A 15,060-nucleotide genomic window follows, 5' to 3' on the forward strand; every position below is an offset into this window, starting at 1 on the left:
TCTGTGGAATTAGTAATGAAATTTAAATTGCAATTCCTCCTAAGATCACCGTTACAACATTGCCCACATTAAAGCATTTGAATTTTCCGCCCGTGAATTCAATCGGAGGACTACCGGAGGTCTCCGGAGGACGAGCGAAAACAACTGCTCCGCTCCGCTCCTACCGTTCCCAGCTCTAATTGACGGTTCCCGCCGTTTCGGCGTTGTCCCAACAAGCGCAACAAGTACACAACTCACGCATGACGCACGCTTACATCAGTTACATCGTTATGAAACCGTACGCAAACTGCTTCTCTTTGTTGTAACCTACTCATTCTCTTTGGTTGTAACTGTAAAACTATAACCTCCCACCTCATCGGGCGATCGTGGCTACTCTACTGATTGAAGTTAATATGTTTCAAATCTGTATTATGTAGGCAGTTCCTTTGTTTTATGTATAATTATATCTATTCATATTTTGGTCTTAAACATTAGTGTGGTTTGTAGTTCTTAGTATTTTATAGTTTCAGTCAGTTATCAATAAGTAATAATATGCATGTGGTTAAAAGTAAGAGAGGACCAAGAGCCCTAACGTCGTCGCGGATAACGAAGGCTTTTATCTTATTATTATTATTATTATTATTATTATTATTATTATTATTATTATTATTATTATTACGTAAACGTATAGGCGCATTTCCGTCGCCTACGAAAGGTGAGAAATTGAAATTTAAACTGCGATTTTGGGTCGTAGACGAGTTCGTGTGTGAAGTGTTTGTTCGGTAAACTGCTGGTTAAATAAAACTAGGTACGAGTTCTCAAAGACGCAGTCCGTCTTAATATTTGCAGCTTGAAGCTTTGACATTACGAACCTTAGTTGATAATAAATCTATACACCATCGAAACCTTCAATGCTACGAATTGCAGAAAATGCATGGACCAAGTATTCCCTGGAAGCACTTCTGTATTAGAAGGGCTGTACTTCGTAGGCGACGGATTGTAAGCAGTAACGATATAAGAAGGTAACTGACAACTGAAAAATAGAGTAACTTTCAACAGTAGTATTTAAGAAATGCGCGAGGGACGGGATTTGTTGTTGTTGTTGTTGAATTTAGTGATAATTAGGGGGTAACTGTGACATACAGGTGGCGAAAATGGAAACTTCAATTTCGAAGTACAGTAACTTGACATTTACCAACATATTGGGCAAAAGGATGAAAGTGATTGAGTTACAATGTTATATAATTTGTTCTCTTTTGAGGGTTGCCAGGCATCCTGTAAACTATATATAGAATTGTCCTGTATTTTTCAATCTATGTTCCTGTATTGTATGAAGGTTGTACGGGATGCGCGCTTGTCCTTCCTTACTAGTACGGTACCAGCTGTTCCAGTTTGTTAGCCATGCCAAAGAGTAGTGGTGAGTCACATGATGCAAAACTCTTGACGCATTCTGAGCAAGTGATGCAGTACGCGCCTCATAATGCTATCTCGATGTCATATAGCGACGTCAGGCGCATGAGCTCTTTGTCTCGAGGCAGTGCTGGGAAACATATCGAGAGCTTTTCATGCATTTCGAGGAATTGATGCAGTCCATGACTCGTAATCCTATCTCAAAGTTTGAATCGGGACATCATGCACATAATACCAATATAATGGTCCGTTATTGGACATTATAAATTTTCCAGCTAACTCATTCTTGGTTGCCTGCGTTTCGCCCTCGTGTGCTAAGTTAGGCTCGTCAGTTGGGACTTAGCACACCACCCAAGACGCAAGGCTAGTGCATACCGTGGAGGCCACTGCATAGGCTATTTGAAGCCACCAGCAGTGCCAATGCACTATGAGAGCTATGTCTCACTTCCAAAAATAGGTGCCTGCCTGGCCATCAAATGATGTAGATGTTGATTCCCATAGGGAACCTAGAATATTTGTCCCGAATGAGTAAATTTATAATACCAATATAATGGTCCGTTATTGGACATTATAAATTTTCCAGCTAACTCATTCTTGGTTGCCTGCGTTTCGCCCTCGTGTGCTAAGTTAGGCTCGTCAGTTGGGACTTAGCACACCACCCAAGACGCAAGGCTAGTGCATACCGTGGAGGCCACTGCATAGGCTATTTGAAGCCACCAGCAGTGCCAATGCACTATGAGAGCTATGTCTCACTTCCAAAAATAGATGCCTGCCTGGCCATCAATTGATGTAGATGTTGATTCCCATAGGGAACCTAGAATATTTGTCCCGAATGAGTAAATTTATAATACCAATATAATGGTCCGTTATTGGACATTATAAATAGACATAGCTCTCATAGTGCATTGGCACTGCTGGTGGCTTCAAATAGCCTATGCAGTGGCCTCCACGGTATGCACTAGCCTTGCGTCTTGGGTGGTGTGCTAAGTCCCAACTGACGAGCCTAACTTAGCACACGAGGGCGAAACGCAGGCAACCAAGAATGAGTTAGCTGGAAAATTTATAATGTCCAATAACGGACCATTATATTGGTATTATAAATTTACTCATTCGGGACAAATATTCTAGGTTCCCTATGGGAATCAACATCTACATCATTTGATGGCCAGGCAGGCATCTATTTTTGGAAGTGAGACATAGCTCTCATAGTGCATTGGCACTGCTGGTGGCTTCAAATAGCCTATGCAGTGGCCTCCACGGTATGCACTAGCCTTGCGTCTTGGGTGGTGTGCTAAGTCCCAACTGACGAGCCTAACTTAGCACACGAGGGCGAAACGCAGGCAACCAAGAATGAGTTAGCTGGAAAATTTATAATGTCCAATAACGGACCATTATATTGGTATTATAAATTTACTCATTCGGGACAAATATTCTAGGTTCCCTATGGGAATCAACATCTACATCACATCATGCACATGCGGTGTGTTATCCCTAGTCTGTACTCCGCCTGCTGATCAACTAATAACGATACGCCCACTTCTTTATAATCCACTCACAGTCAACTTACTTACCGTTACTTCTGCATTTTACTTAGGCGCTGTCCACTTCTGTGGTTAAATGGTTAGCGTGCTGTCCTTGGTCCAAGGGCCTCCGGGTTTGAGTCTCGGTTAGGTGGGTTATTTTAACCTTCATTGTTTAGTTCCTATGGTTCGGGGACTGGGTATGTGAAATAGATAGTAATGAAGAGTGTGATGTATTTTTAAGATTTAATTGAAAGTAATTCTTATATGATGTATCGAATACTGTAATAATTTGAACAGAAAGGTAAATATACTGGTAATGGTGTAAAGAAACTGGTATATGTGTGCATGTATCTGAAAAGGGACTCTTTCTTGGGTTAAGTCTCCTTCTGGAGTATCGATACTTTTAAATAAGCATGGTAAATAATAGATCGTTTCCATTAAAAGGATTATTCAAGACCAGCTACAATATTATCAGACCTGAAGGCACATATACAGGGTGAAGCCAAACTCTGTCGACAAACTTTCGGAAATTGTTCCGGGAAACATTCTGTGTATATTGACCCGTGGTCTCTGGTTGCTCATTGTAGAGTAGAAACGGTACCGGTACCGTAATTAAATGATGATTTATTCAGTTTTATTATTGCAAACAACCTTATTTCTGTGAAAATACCTTCACAACAGAGGAAAAGCCTGTAATATGTAATAACCAAAACGTACGACATGAAACACAGAGTAATGCGATAACTCTCTGTCGAAACACACTTTTATCACAGTGTGTTCAATATGTTCTGTCACTGTACTGTTTAAAAGGTAACAGTTTCATGTCATTGGCTTCCAGCATGTTAAGGAACTTTTATGGGACATTATTCCCACACCCCGGCATCTGTCAAGAACTGGCGTTTAGGACGGATGTAAAACAAATTATTATTATTATTATTATTATTATTATTATTATTATTATTATTATTATTATTATTATTATTATTTTCTTTTCAGTGCAATACAGATACAAAGCTAACTGATCTGATGACATGGCCACGAGGTAATCAAGTGTTTACATTATGATTAGTTTAAATGGCATGTGTTCAAGTGGAAGAGATTTTATTATCTATTGATTATTTTGTATATTCAGTAATGTTACAGTTATTTCTGTTAGTAATTTGGTTGTTTCTGCACAAAACTCTGAATGAAAAACAAAAACAAACAAAAATATTTGAAGAGAAGATTTGAACCACCACAAAACGTAGCAGAGGATAATACCCAACGATGCTATTTAGCTAACTGAGCCACACTGACAGCTCGTGTTCAACATTTACTAATCATTTCTGTTTCTACCATATTCATCCTGGCTGAGGTCCAGTTGTAGCATGCATCGAGATAGTGACGTCATGTTCGAGTATCTCAAACGAGAGTTATGCCCATCCCTACGTGCACCTCAAAGATGCATCGAGAGTAGTGTCGTCAGCCTCGAGTATCTCAAACAGGAGTTTTCCCCATTACTGCCAAAGAGGTTATTCTGATTGGTTTGATGGAAGAACTGTAACATACCAGAACTAATAGAAATAGTGTGATGACTTGTGCTGGTTAATAGGTATCAGCTGACTGTGGACATATGTATTTCAGTTTGTATTTGTTCTGTGTGAAATTTGTATTGTGTTTGTATTGAAAATGTTTGGCTCTTGGGGCAGTGTAAGAAAAGAAAGAAGAAAAAGACAAAATGCCATGATTGTTTGTAATTTGTGAAATACGATGAATAAAAATGAGAATCCTTAGAGAATTATTCTTTGTTGAGAACTACATGAAAATATATTGCTAGCAAATAGGGAAGATAATAGGCAGGAACAGACAAAAACTTTTAAAGTGAAAACCTGCACTGCTCAACATTTATGACCATATATAGTGTGTGTAGAATCTACCGTATTGATCCTGAAAAAAAAAAAAAATCGGTAACCAACACCCTTTGACATTAGGGCAGCTCTTTTATGAACGAAAGATACCAGACATCAAAGATACACCAAAAAGGTAGAAATATAGTTCAAGTGATCTTTCATAGTAGTAAAGCAGCTAACAATTTTGTCCACAACCGTATAACTTACTAGGTGAAAAAATGCATAAAAGCCTTATTTCCATTATCCAAGTTTAGCAGATTAGGAATAATTAGGGGTGTTCATTGAGTCACCTTACCCGGTTATTGCAGCTCGGAGACTGAGTAGAAGAGTAACAATAAATTATAAAATGGAGTATATTCCAACATGTACAGTTAAACTAACCTCTCATCAACACTTCCCTCAAAAAGTAGTGGTCATTAATGTGATATTAAAAGATAAATCATTCATTTCTGCACTGTAGTGAACTGTAGTTACTGAAATGAAGATTCTAATACTGCTGACAATTTAACAGAACATCACATATATCTGCATATGATTATATTATCTGATACACTGGGGTCACATGCAAGTCTTGCACACATGAAGCTCACAACAACTCCACAAAGATCCTCTATCATCAACATATAGCATTCGTGCTGGTCCATACTGAATACACGGAGAAAATACTAGAGTAGGAGAGTGACTGGAGCATCATATTACACTACATGCACCTTTATTGTGTAAGCATTGCGTAAGGTATGGCCACACTACAGTAAATTGTAGGGGAAGAGAAACTGAGATGTGTGAAGTGGTCATTAACTCTTTGAAGGCAGGCAATACGTTTTGTAATCTCCTACACTCTTACCTCCCATGAGCAGTGATTGCATACTTTAACCACCTAATACTTACTTCTTACTCTTCATGAGCAGAAGCAGTTGTTTGAAACCACCTTCCAGGTAGTTTGAACTAGAACGCAGGTGCACTCTGTATAGCTCACATGTGTTTGAAGCCACTTTTAAAAGACAGCATCAACTGTACTCAAGCTGGTGGTACTTTTCTTGCTTTTATAAAACAAAAGTGAACTGTAGCACCATTTATTAATTTTAAAACATCATCTAGTAAGTAGGCCTATATGTATGATATAATGTGAATATTAGTATAATTCTAATGTTCTTGTTGATTACATAGCTTCTTTGCTTGGTGGTTACAATATGTGACCACTACGTGCACAGATATAGAGACTCTAGTTTGGCTATGTGGAACCGCACTGAAGCCTCGCCAGTAGGCATGAGGGGTGCGGGCAGCAGGCTAGATGCCATATTGGGTTCACCCAGCTGTGTGGGATGATACTAGAAGTTGTTTTGAATCTACGATGTAGACAATTAAATTGAAATAAGATATATAATGGTTCAACCTTTTCAATACAATTAGAATTAGAAATATAATATTACATTCCTAGTTGATTACAAGTGATACCGGTTTTGACCACTCTTCCAGATCATCATCAGCCGATCACTTAAAATATAAAGAACAATGCACGGGCAAACAATAGGTGATGTATACATCTTTCACCAGTTGCAGTTCATGAAGCACTATAACACTTTGGGGATTAGCACTGTGTGTTGAAAGTTCCCAAAATTCTGAACAAGTCAAGGATCAATCACATACATGAGGCAAGACAAGTTCTTGGAAAGCAGTAAACCATAAGTGCTGACCGGCACTGTGCATCCTAATGTTTATGAAAACTCAATGAAAAATTAAACAGTTCAAGGATCAAGCCTGCAAATGCTGCTCGGCACGAAATCGTACAGTATAGTTTAATATACTTGACGATAGAAATATATATTAATGTTTATAGAATCTTATATGTCAGAATCTTGAAGTTTGGAGATGCAGAAAAGTTGACATAAAAACAATTGCGAAAAGTTAGAAAGCACAATATTAGAACAATTGAGAAATGCATTTAAACAGCATGTGATTTCTTGAAGACAAGAGCTCATGTAGTTCTTGAGGGGGTGTAAAGTATAAATTTAAATTTTATAATGATCTGAGCTATATGTGATATAATGATACACAGTTTAATATTTAATAGAGCAGGAAGTGGAATGATAAAAGAAGAAAGGAAAGGGTAGGATAGGGAAATAAAGGAGGAGTAGTAGTTTAAGATGGGGCAGCTGGATGGGTTATTGGAGATAGAAAGCATGGGTAGGAACTCTGTAAGGCATGGAAAATTGAATTCGGGTTAAGAAATTTAGCATTTTTGAAACTGAGAATGAGGAAGTTGAATAGATTATTGGGTTTTTCAGAAATGTTGTTTAAATTGAAATTAGAGTTGAAGTATTGGTCAGGGTGAATAAAACTATTTTCAGTTGTTTAGAAGGGGACCTTTGTTAATAATTTTAAGTATTTCCATGTCCTGTTCAATTTTGGTGAAATTATATTTAGAGTCTTGTTTGTGTTGTATTGCAGAGAATCTGTTATATTTTATGGTGTTGACATGTTCAGAGTATCTGATAGTAAAGTTACGTCCAGTCTGGCCAATGTACAAAGAGCTACAGTTGTTACATTTGAATCTGTATACTCCAGATTTAGAAAAGTCATTAGATTTATTTGAGTTACAGTTGTGTAATATATCAAGATTTCTGTTATTGGTTCTGAAATGTTATGTTTTTTAAGAACGTTGGTGACTTTATAAGCGTCTTGAGTGAAAGTAAAAGTAGAATATGCAGTGGCTTTGGTTTTATGTTTTGCTAATGTGGTTTTGGGACGGTGTTTGAATTTGTTAATAATTAGGTTATTGAAAGAATTGTTAAAGCCATTAAATTTAGCGATAGTATGGATGGTGTTTAATTCATTATTTAAATAGTTTTTAAAAATAGGAGTGTTGAAGGCACGAAAAACTAGGTTGTTATAAGTAGCGTGTTTATGTGCTTGTGTGTGTGTAGAATCTTGCCGAATTGTGGGTGCTGTTTGGGTTGATTTTCTGAAAATTTTGTAGGTTAAAGAAGGATGTCTGGTAATAGTTAAGTCTAGAAAATTAAGAGTTTTGTTATGTTCAGATTCAAGGGTGAATTTCATATTAGCTTCAATGTTGTTAAGAAGAAGTGTAGAGGCTGAGTTGGTCAATTTTTCATTTAAAATTACTGAAGTGTCATCAACATATCTGGCCCAAAAGAGGATGTTAAAGAAATTATTAATATTATTTTTTGTGTTTTCCAAGAAATCAAGATATATTTCAGCTAGGATGCCTAAGGCTGGCAAGTCCATAGCTAAACCATCTTGTTGGTAAATGGTGTTATGAAAGGTGAGAAAATTATTGTTGACGACCAATTTTAAGATGGACATAAAGTTCTGAATTTCTAGTTTACTCAGATGACTAAATTTATTTATGTTATCAATTATGGGGAATAATTTGGAAATTAGAATTCTGGGATACATGTTTACAATGTCAAAAAATGGAGAGAAAGATTTGGTTGAATGTCGAAGTTTTTTAGTTTGTCGATTAATTCAGAAGTGTTTCTGATATATTTATTTGATAAAAATTGGTAATTTTTCAGTAAAATTTTTTGGATGAATTTAGAAGTGTTATATATGGGACTGGGTCTGTAATTGATTATTGGGAAGAGCTCTGGCAGTGGGTAGGCCTGGTATCATGTTTAATTTTTTCCTGATCTGTGGTGAGAAAAGAGGTGTTTTTTAGGGTTTGTTTAAGCAGATGGATTTTATTGGTCGGATCTTTTTTAATTATAGAAAAAGGTTTGTTGAAGAAACCTTTAGTTTCAGCTATGTAGTCAGATTTGTCCATTAAGACAGTGGTGTTAACTTTATCAGATTTGGTAATGAGGTTATTGTCATATATTTTCTTTTTAAGATCTTATATATGTTTATTGTCATTAATTAAAGCCTTATTATTATGATTGGAGGAAGTGTTTTTGTTATTATTAATTAAGATTTTTTAAAAGTTTTCTTTTTATGTTATATCTGATTTCATCTTGTTCTGTTGGCATTTTATTAATGGCTATTTCAGATTCAGTTATTTAATTGGTGGCTATATTGAGAGTATTGAGGTTGGGCCAATTGTGTTTGAGGCCTTTAGAAAAAAATAAGTCCCTTTTCTAAACACAACTGAAAATTGTTTTATTCACCATCCACCTGCCCTGTCTTAAACTACTACTCTGTTATTTCACTATCCTTTCCTTTCTTCATTCATTCATTCATTCATTCATTCATTCATTCATTCATTCATTCATTCATTCATTCATCATTCCTGCTCTGTTAATCATCTCCTACTTAATTCAACCTCTCTCTCTATATAATGTTTTATAAAAAGTTAAAAAAATTTACCTACTTTAGTCTATACTCTGATCGACACCTATTTATCTTCTATTAACATAGTTGTTTTTCTCTCTTTTTCTTTTCCGCATTGAACTGTGTATCATAATATCACATACAGCTCATATCATTATAAAATTTAACTTTATATTTTATGCCACCTCAAGAACTACATGAGCTCTTGTCTTCAAGAAATCACATGCTGTGTAAATGCATTTTTCAATTTGTTCTAATATTGCATTTTCTAACTTTTTTCTTTTCACAATTGTTTTTTATGTCAACTTTTCTGCATCTCCAGACTTCAAGAATCTGACATACAAGATTCTATAAACATTAATATATATTTCTGTCGTCAAGTACATTAAATTGTACTGTACGATTTTGTGCATAGCAGCGTTTGCAGGCTTGATCCTTGAACTATTTAATTTTTCATTGACTTTTCAATAAACATTACGAAGCACAGCTTCTTGCTTCATTTATATGATTGATTCTCGACTTCTTCAGGATTTTGGGAACTTTCAACACAGTGCTAATCCCTAAAGTGTTATAGTGCTTCATGAACTGCAACTGGGGAAAGATTTATACATCACCTATTGTTTTCCTGTGCATTGTTCTTTATACTTTAAGTGATTGGCTGGTGATGACCCGAAACAGTGGTTGAAACCGGTACTGCACGTAATCAACTAGGAATGTAACATTACATTTCTAATTCTACTTGTATTGAAAAGGTTGTCCATTATATATTTTATTTCAAGTTAATTGTGAACTCATTTCAATACGGCCGGGCTGAGTGGCTCAGACGGTTAAGGCGCTGGCCTTCTGACCCCAACTTGGCAGGTTCGATCCTGGCTCAGTCTGGTGGTATTTGAAGGTGTTCAAATACGTCAGCCTCGTAGTGGTACATTTACTGGCATGTAAAAGAACTCCTGCGGGACTAAATTCTGGCACCTTGGCATCTCCGAAAACCGTAAAAGAGTAGTTATTGGGACGTAAAACAAATATTATTATTATTATTATTATTATTATTATTATTATTATTATTATTATTATTATTATTATTATTATTATTATTATTCTTTCGAATGGGCCACCAGAGGACCATGTGCCAATTTCAATTCCTTCTTCTTTGTTCTTTGCTTTTCTTCCAGTACGCTTTCATCTGTTCACTATGTTTCTCCTTTCTGTCTTCAGACCACTTTGAACCAGTCTTTTTTACTTTCCTACCGTGGAATCCTTCTATTTTCAATACTTTTTCTCGAAAGCCTTCTCTATTATTTATTTCTTCTGTTGTTATATTGTTTTTTTCTAAATCCTTTCTTACTTCATTGACCCAGCTTGTCGTTGATTTCTTATCCCACAAATATCTGAAAATCTTACTGGTTAATCTACTATCTTGCATTCGATATAAATATCCAAAAAACATAAGTCTTCTTTTCCTCATTACATCTGATATATTTTCTATTTTTTGATATATTTCAGCATTACTTCGTAATTTCCAACCTTCTGCTGTGTTTTGTGGGCGTAATATTTTCCTCATGATTCGCCTTTCTAGTATTTCTAGTTTATCTAAATTATAGTTTAATGCCAGACATTCGCTTGCATATAGGCATTCTGGCTTCACTACTGTGTTGTAATGCCTTATTTTTGCATTTTTGGATAGGCATCTTTTATAGTAGATATCTTTGGTGACATCATAAGCTCTCTCCATTTTATTTACCCTCACCTCTACTGCAGATTTCTCTAAACCATTTTCTTGGATTATTTCCCCTAAATATTTGAATTTTTTTTACCCTCTCTGTTTGGCCAATATCTGTTTTCAGAAATTTTGGTGCATCCCAAATATTTGTTAAAAATTTTGTTTTTTCTGCAGAAATTCTTAAGCCAGTTCTGCTGGCGATTCTTTCCAAGACATTTACTTGGTTTTAGCAGATGTCACATTTTCAGAAAGTATTGCAAAGTCATCTGCAAATGCAAGACAATTTATTTCGATCCTTTTGTTTCCTCTTCCTAACCTTATCAGTGAAATGTTGAGTTCAATAAGTTTTTCGTTCCAAATTCTATTTTCTCTAGGACACAATTAAAAAGAATTGGGGATAGTCCATCACCTTGTCGTACACCAGTTTTTATTTTGAAAGGCTGTGATATCTCTCCCAGAAATTTCACTTTAGAGACTGTGTCTGTAAGTGTTTCACGGATTAGATTTGCCAGTTTAGACTTTGCCAAATTCTTGAATTATTTTATATATAGTTTTTCTGTCAACTGAATCAAAAGCCTTTTTGAAATCTACAAACATGACTACAATGTCCTTTGAATTAAGTAACCTGTGGCGAATTATTGACTTAAGATTAAATATTTGTTCTGAACATGATCTTCCTGTCCTGAAACCGCCTTGATATTCACCTAAATGATTGTCTAGTGTTGTTTCTACTCTGTTTAATAAAATCTTGGAAAATATTTTATATGCCACTGCTAATAAAGATATTCCTCTGTAGTTATTAACGTCCTGTTTATTACCTTTTTTGTGGAGTGGATGTATCAAGGCTACTTTCCATTCCTCAGGAATTTTTTCAGTTTTCCAGATTTCTTCAAAGAGTAATTGTAGCTCATTTGCTATATTTGGCAAGGACCACTTGAAAAGTTCCGCTGTAATAGAATCTTCTCCACTAGCTTTGTTGTTTTTGAGGGTTTTAATTACTTCTTCAGTTTCTTTTATAGTTGGTGGTATGTCTTCTTCCAAATTTTCATCAATATCTTGAAATTCTAATTTATGACTTGGTTCAGGACAGTTCAAAAGTTGATCAAAATATCTTGCTAATATCTCACAATTTTCAGTATTGCTTAGTCCAATTCTGCCATTTTCATCCTTGAAACTAACATTTGTAGTTTGGTACCCCTTTAATTCATTCTTAAAAGTCTGATAAAAGTCACGGGTGTTATTTTTTATAAAGTTTTTGTCCATTGTTATAAGTTTCTCCTTTTGAAAGGCTCGTTTAGTACTTCTGATTATCCTTGCTGTTTCCTTCCTTTGTTGTTTAAACTGATCAAAATCTTCAATTTTCTTTGAGCATTTCCATTTTTTCCATGTTTTAGCCCTCTCTGCTAAAGCTTCTTCACATATTTCATTCCACCATATTTTCCTTTTATTTTTTATTGGCCCAAATGTTTTCTGTGCTGCATAATTAATTGCTTTGGATATTTCTTGCCAGTTGCCTTGTTTAGCCACTTTAATTTTGTCTTGGTAGTTTTTAATTGATTCTTTTGTTATAGTAAGTCTGTCTACATTATATTTTATTAACCTCTGTGGCTTTCTTTGTTCTTTATTAGTTAGTAGTTTGGCTTTAATTTTAGAGAGGTAATGGTCAGAATCAAATTCACCATTCTTTACTACTTTCACGTTCATAATTTCTTTTGTACTTTTTTTTGAAACAGCCACATGATCTAACTGAAATTCTCCTAACATTAGGTTTGGAGATATCCATGTTTTAGCTTTTCTGGGGAGTTTTGTAAAGAAGGTTGACACTAGTTTCAGATGATAGCTTTGACACAAACTAATTAGCCTAATACCATTTGTATTTGTTCTTCTGTGGGCTGGGTAATGTCCTACTACATTTCTAAATTTCTTTTCTCTACCTATTTGTGCATTGAAGTCACCTATTATTATTATTATTATTATTATTATTATTATTATTATTATTATTATTATTATTATTATTATTATCATCATTTCAATATGGAACATTATGAAATTCTTATCTTTAAATCTACAATGTTCATGTATTCTCAGACATAGAAATAAAATGGTAAACCTCTTCTTAGCTTGAGGATGTAATTTCGTCGAGGAAGTTTTGGGGCACAGGTAAGTAAAATAATCACTTACCGGTATGTACTTAGGCCTGTTGCTGGAATTTGTGAAAATTACGAATTATAAGAATTCAAATTTAACTCCTTTTTTTAGATTTCCAAGTGGAACATCTAGAAGATATCTTTAGAAGCCTGGATCAAAGTAGTAACAGTAGCATGAGCCACCAGTTTATTGAGTCAGGTGTGTCAACACCATTTACATCACTAATTATTAATGATGATCATGACTACATCCCTTCTTTGGCTTGTCCCTATATTTAGATATTGTAATTGAGTATGTTGCTGGTTATGTAGTAAAAACATTACTAAACTTCCTAGATTGTGAACAGTGTAAGCAGGCATTAATTTAATGATGAAGAAAAGTGGAACTTTGTCTAATTTAAGAATAATAATAATAATAATAATAATAATAATAATAATAATAATAATAATAATAATAATAATAATAATAATAAGAAGAAGAAGAAGAAGAAGAAGAAGAAGAAGAAGAAGAAGAAGAAGAAGAAGAAGAACTCGTATCTCCAATGGCTGAAGTTGTGAAGGTTTGCAAATTGACTGAAAAGTTATTCAGGGAGTATAGGTTGCCCAGTTTAAACCTTGTACTCCAGAGAAGTACCCAAACCTTAATAGCAACTCAAGTTATGGAGCTTAGTTTATTTCAGTCTCTGAATGGACATGCATTAGATTTAGATCCATTTGACACACCTTTAAATAACATTGTTAAGATTTTGTCTAGCAGTTATCTAAAAATTCACATCCACCATTGTGTATGGGAGCAAACCACATCTAATATTGAGCATAGGTCAGCATGCAATAGATTGGCAATTATTTAAACCTATAAAGTGTGTGGAACTCTCAATTGTCCTCTCAGAGCCTATTAACACATGTGCATAATTACTGTATATTATTTTACAGTAAAAGTTAAGACAAATAGATTTCAAATGCATTTCTCTTCTGTTGCCACGCCCACTTCCCTTCCGGTCAAGACTACCTTGGTGACCGCAATATGGTGTTGCCAATCTAGAGTCTCTATATCTGTGACTACATGTAATATTTCTCACTTGACCTTACTTTGTTTCGGTGTGTTTCATGTCATAATCTTAGCAAGCTTTATATTTGTTGTATACTGAGTATGATGCAGCAAATAATGCATGGTTTGAATGAAGGACAGATTATGGACTCCCTAATTGAAGACATATGTTCCGAGGAGAGAGTTTGGTCAGTGATCAGGAAGGCAAGGATAGCGACTTTGATTCACCTTTACTTCTTCAACTAGTACCATAATTCCTCATTGTATGGTAATAAGTGAAAGTGGTGAAGAAAGGTGCAGTTGGTCAAGCTTTACATGCAGCAGGAATACATCATATTTCTGTCTCCGTACACTATACACTGACATGGAGTAAATGCAGGTGTTGCTGATCATATAAAAGCCATTGAATTTCCAACTTTGTATATACTCTTCTCACAATTCATTTGTGGTGTGTTAGTTAATCCAGACCAATCTATATTGCACTCAGAATGGAAAACCTTTCACTCCAACTACTGCTGAGGAAATTAGGGTACCCTTGGGATTAAATTTATATATGGGTTTTGCCAGAAAAGCCAATTATAGGGACTATTGATCAAATGAGCCAGAGCTGCAAGACAGCTACACATATCAGCTTCTGCCCGTTACGAGATTCAGTTTTCTACTCTGTCATATTCACCTCAATGATAATTCCATTCAGCCTAGTAGAGGCAGTCCTAACTATGACAAGCTGTACAAAATCTGACTTCTAATTGATTCCCTATGTAAGTCTTTCTGGGAATGCTATCACCCTCACTGTAAAGTTGCAATTGGTGAGATTCAAAGGAAGAACTTCCTTGAAGCAGTATGTGAGAGACAAGCCTGTTACATGGGGATACAATATCTCAGTGCTGTGTGATGAATCATATTATGGTTTAAAATCTCAGATATACACAGGGAGAGTGGGGAAGAAAACAGAAACAACACTAGAACAAAGTGGTCTCAGATTTGGTGAGTGGAATGGACAGGAACAACCACATTGTTTACATGGACAATTATTTCACTTCTCATGAACTGTTTA

At 35.3% G+C, this 15,060-nt stretch overlaps 1 protein-coding gene across 1 annotated transcript in view; it reads left to right on the forward strand.

Annotated features, from left to right (window-relative positions):
- The first annotated feature begins 309 nt into the window (after positions 1 to 309).
- Positions 310 to 15,060, forward strand: part of LOC136861840 (zinc finger protein OZF) — a 91,660-nt gene continuing 76,909 nt past the window's right edge. Inside the window, exon 1 of the mRNA XM_067138852.2 lies at positions 310 to 386. The gene's annotated coding sequence lies outside the window, so the exon portion shown is untranslated. The remainder of the gene's footprint in view (positions 387 to 15,060) is intronic.

This window comes from Anabrus simplex, chromosome 1, assembly GCF_040414725.1.
Source record: "Anabrus simplex isolate iqAnaSimp1 chromosome 1, ASM4041472v1, whole genome shotgun sequence".
NCBI lineage: Eukaryota > Metazoa > Arthropoda > Insecta > Orthoptera > Tettigoniidae > Anabrus > Anabrus simplex.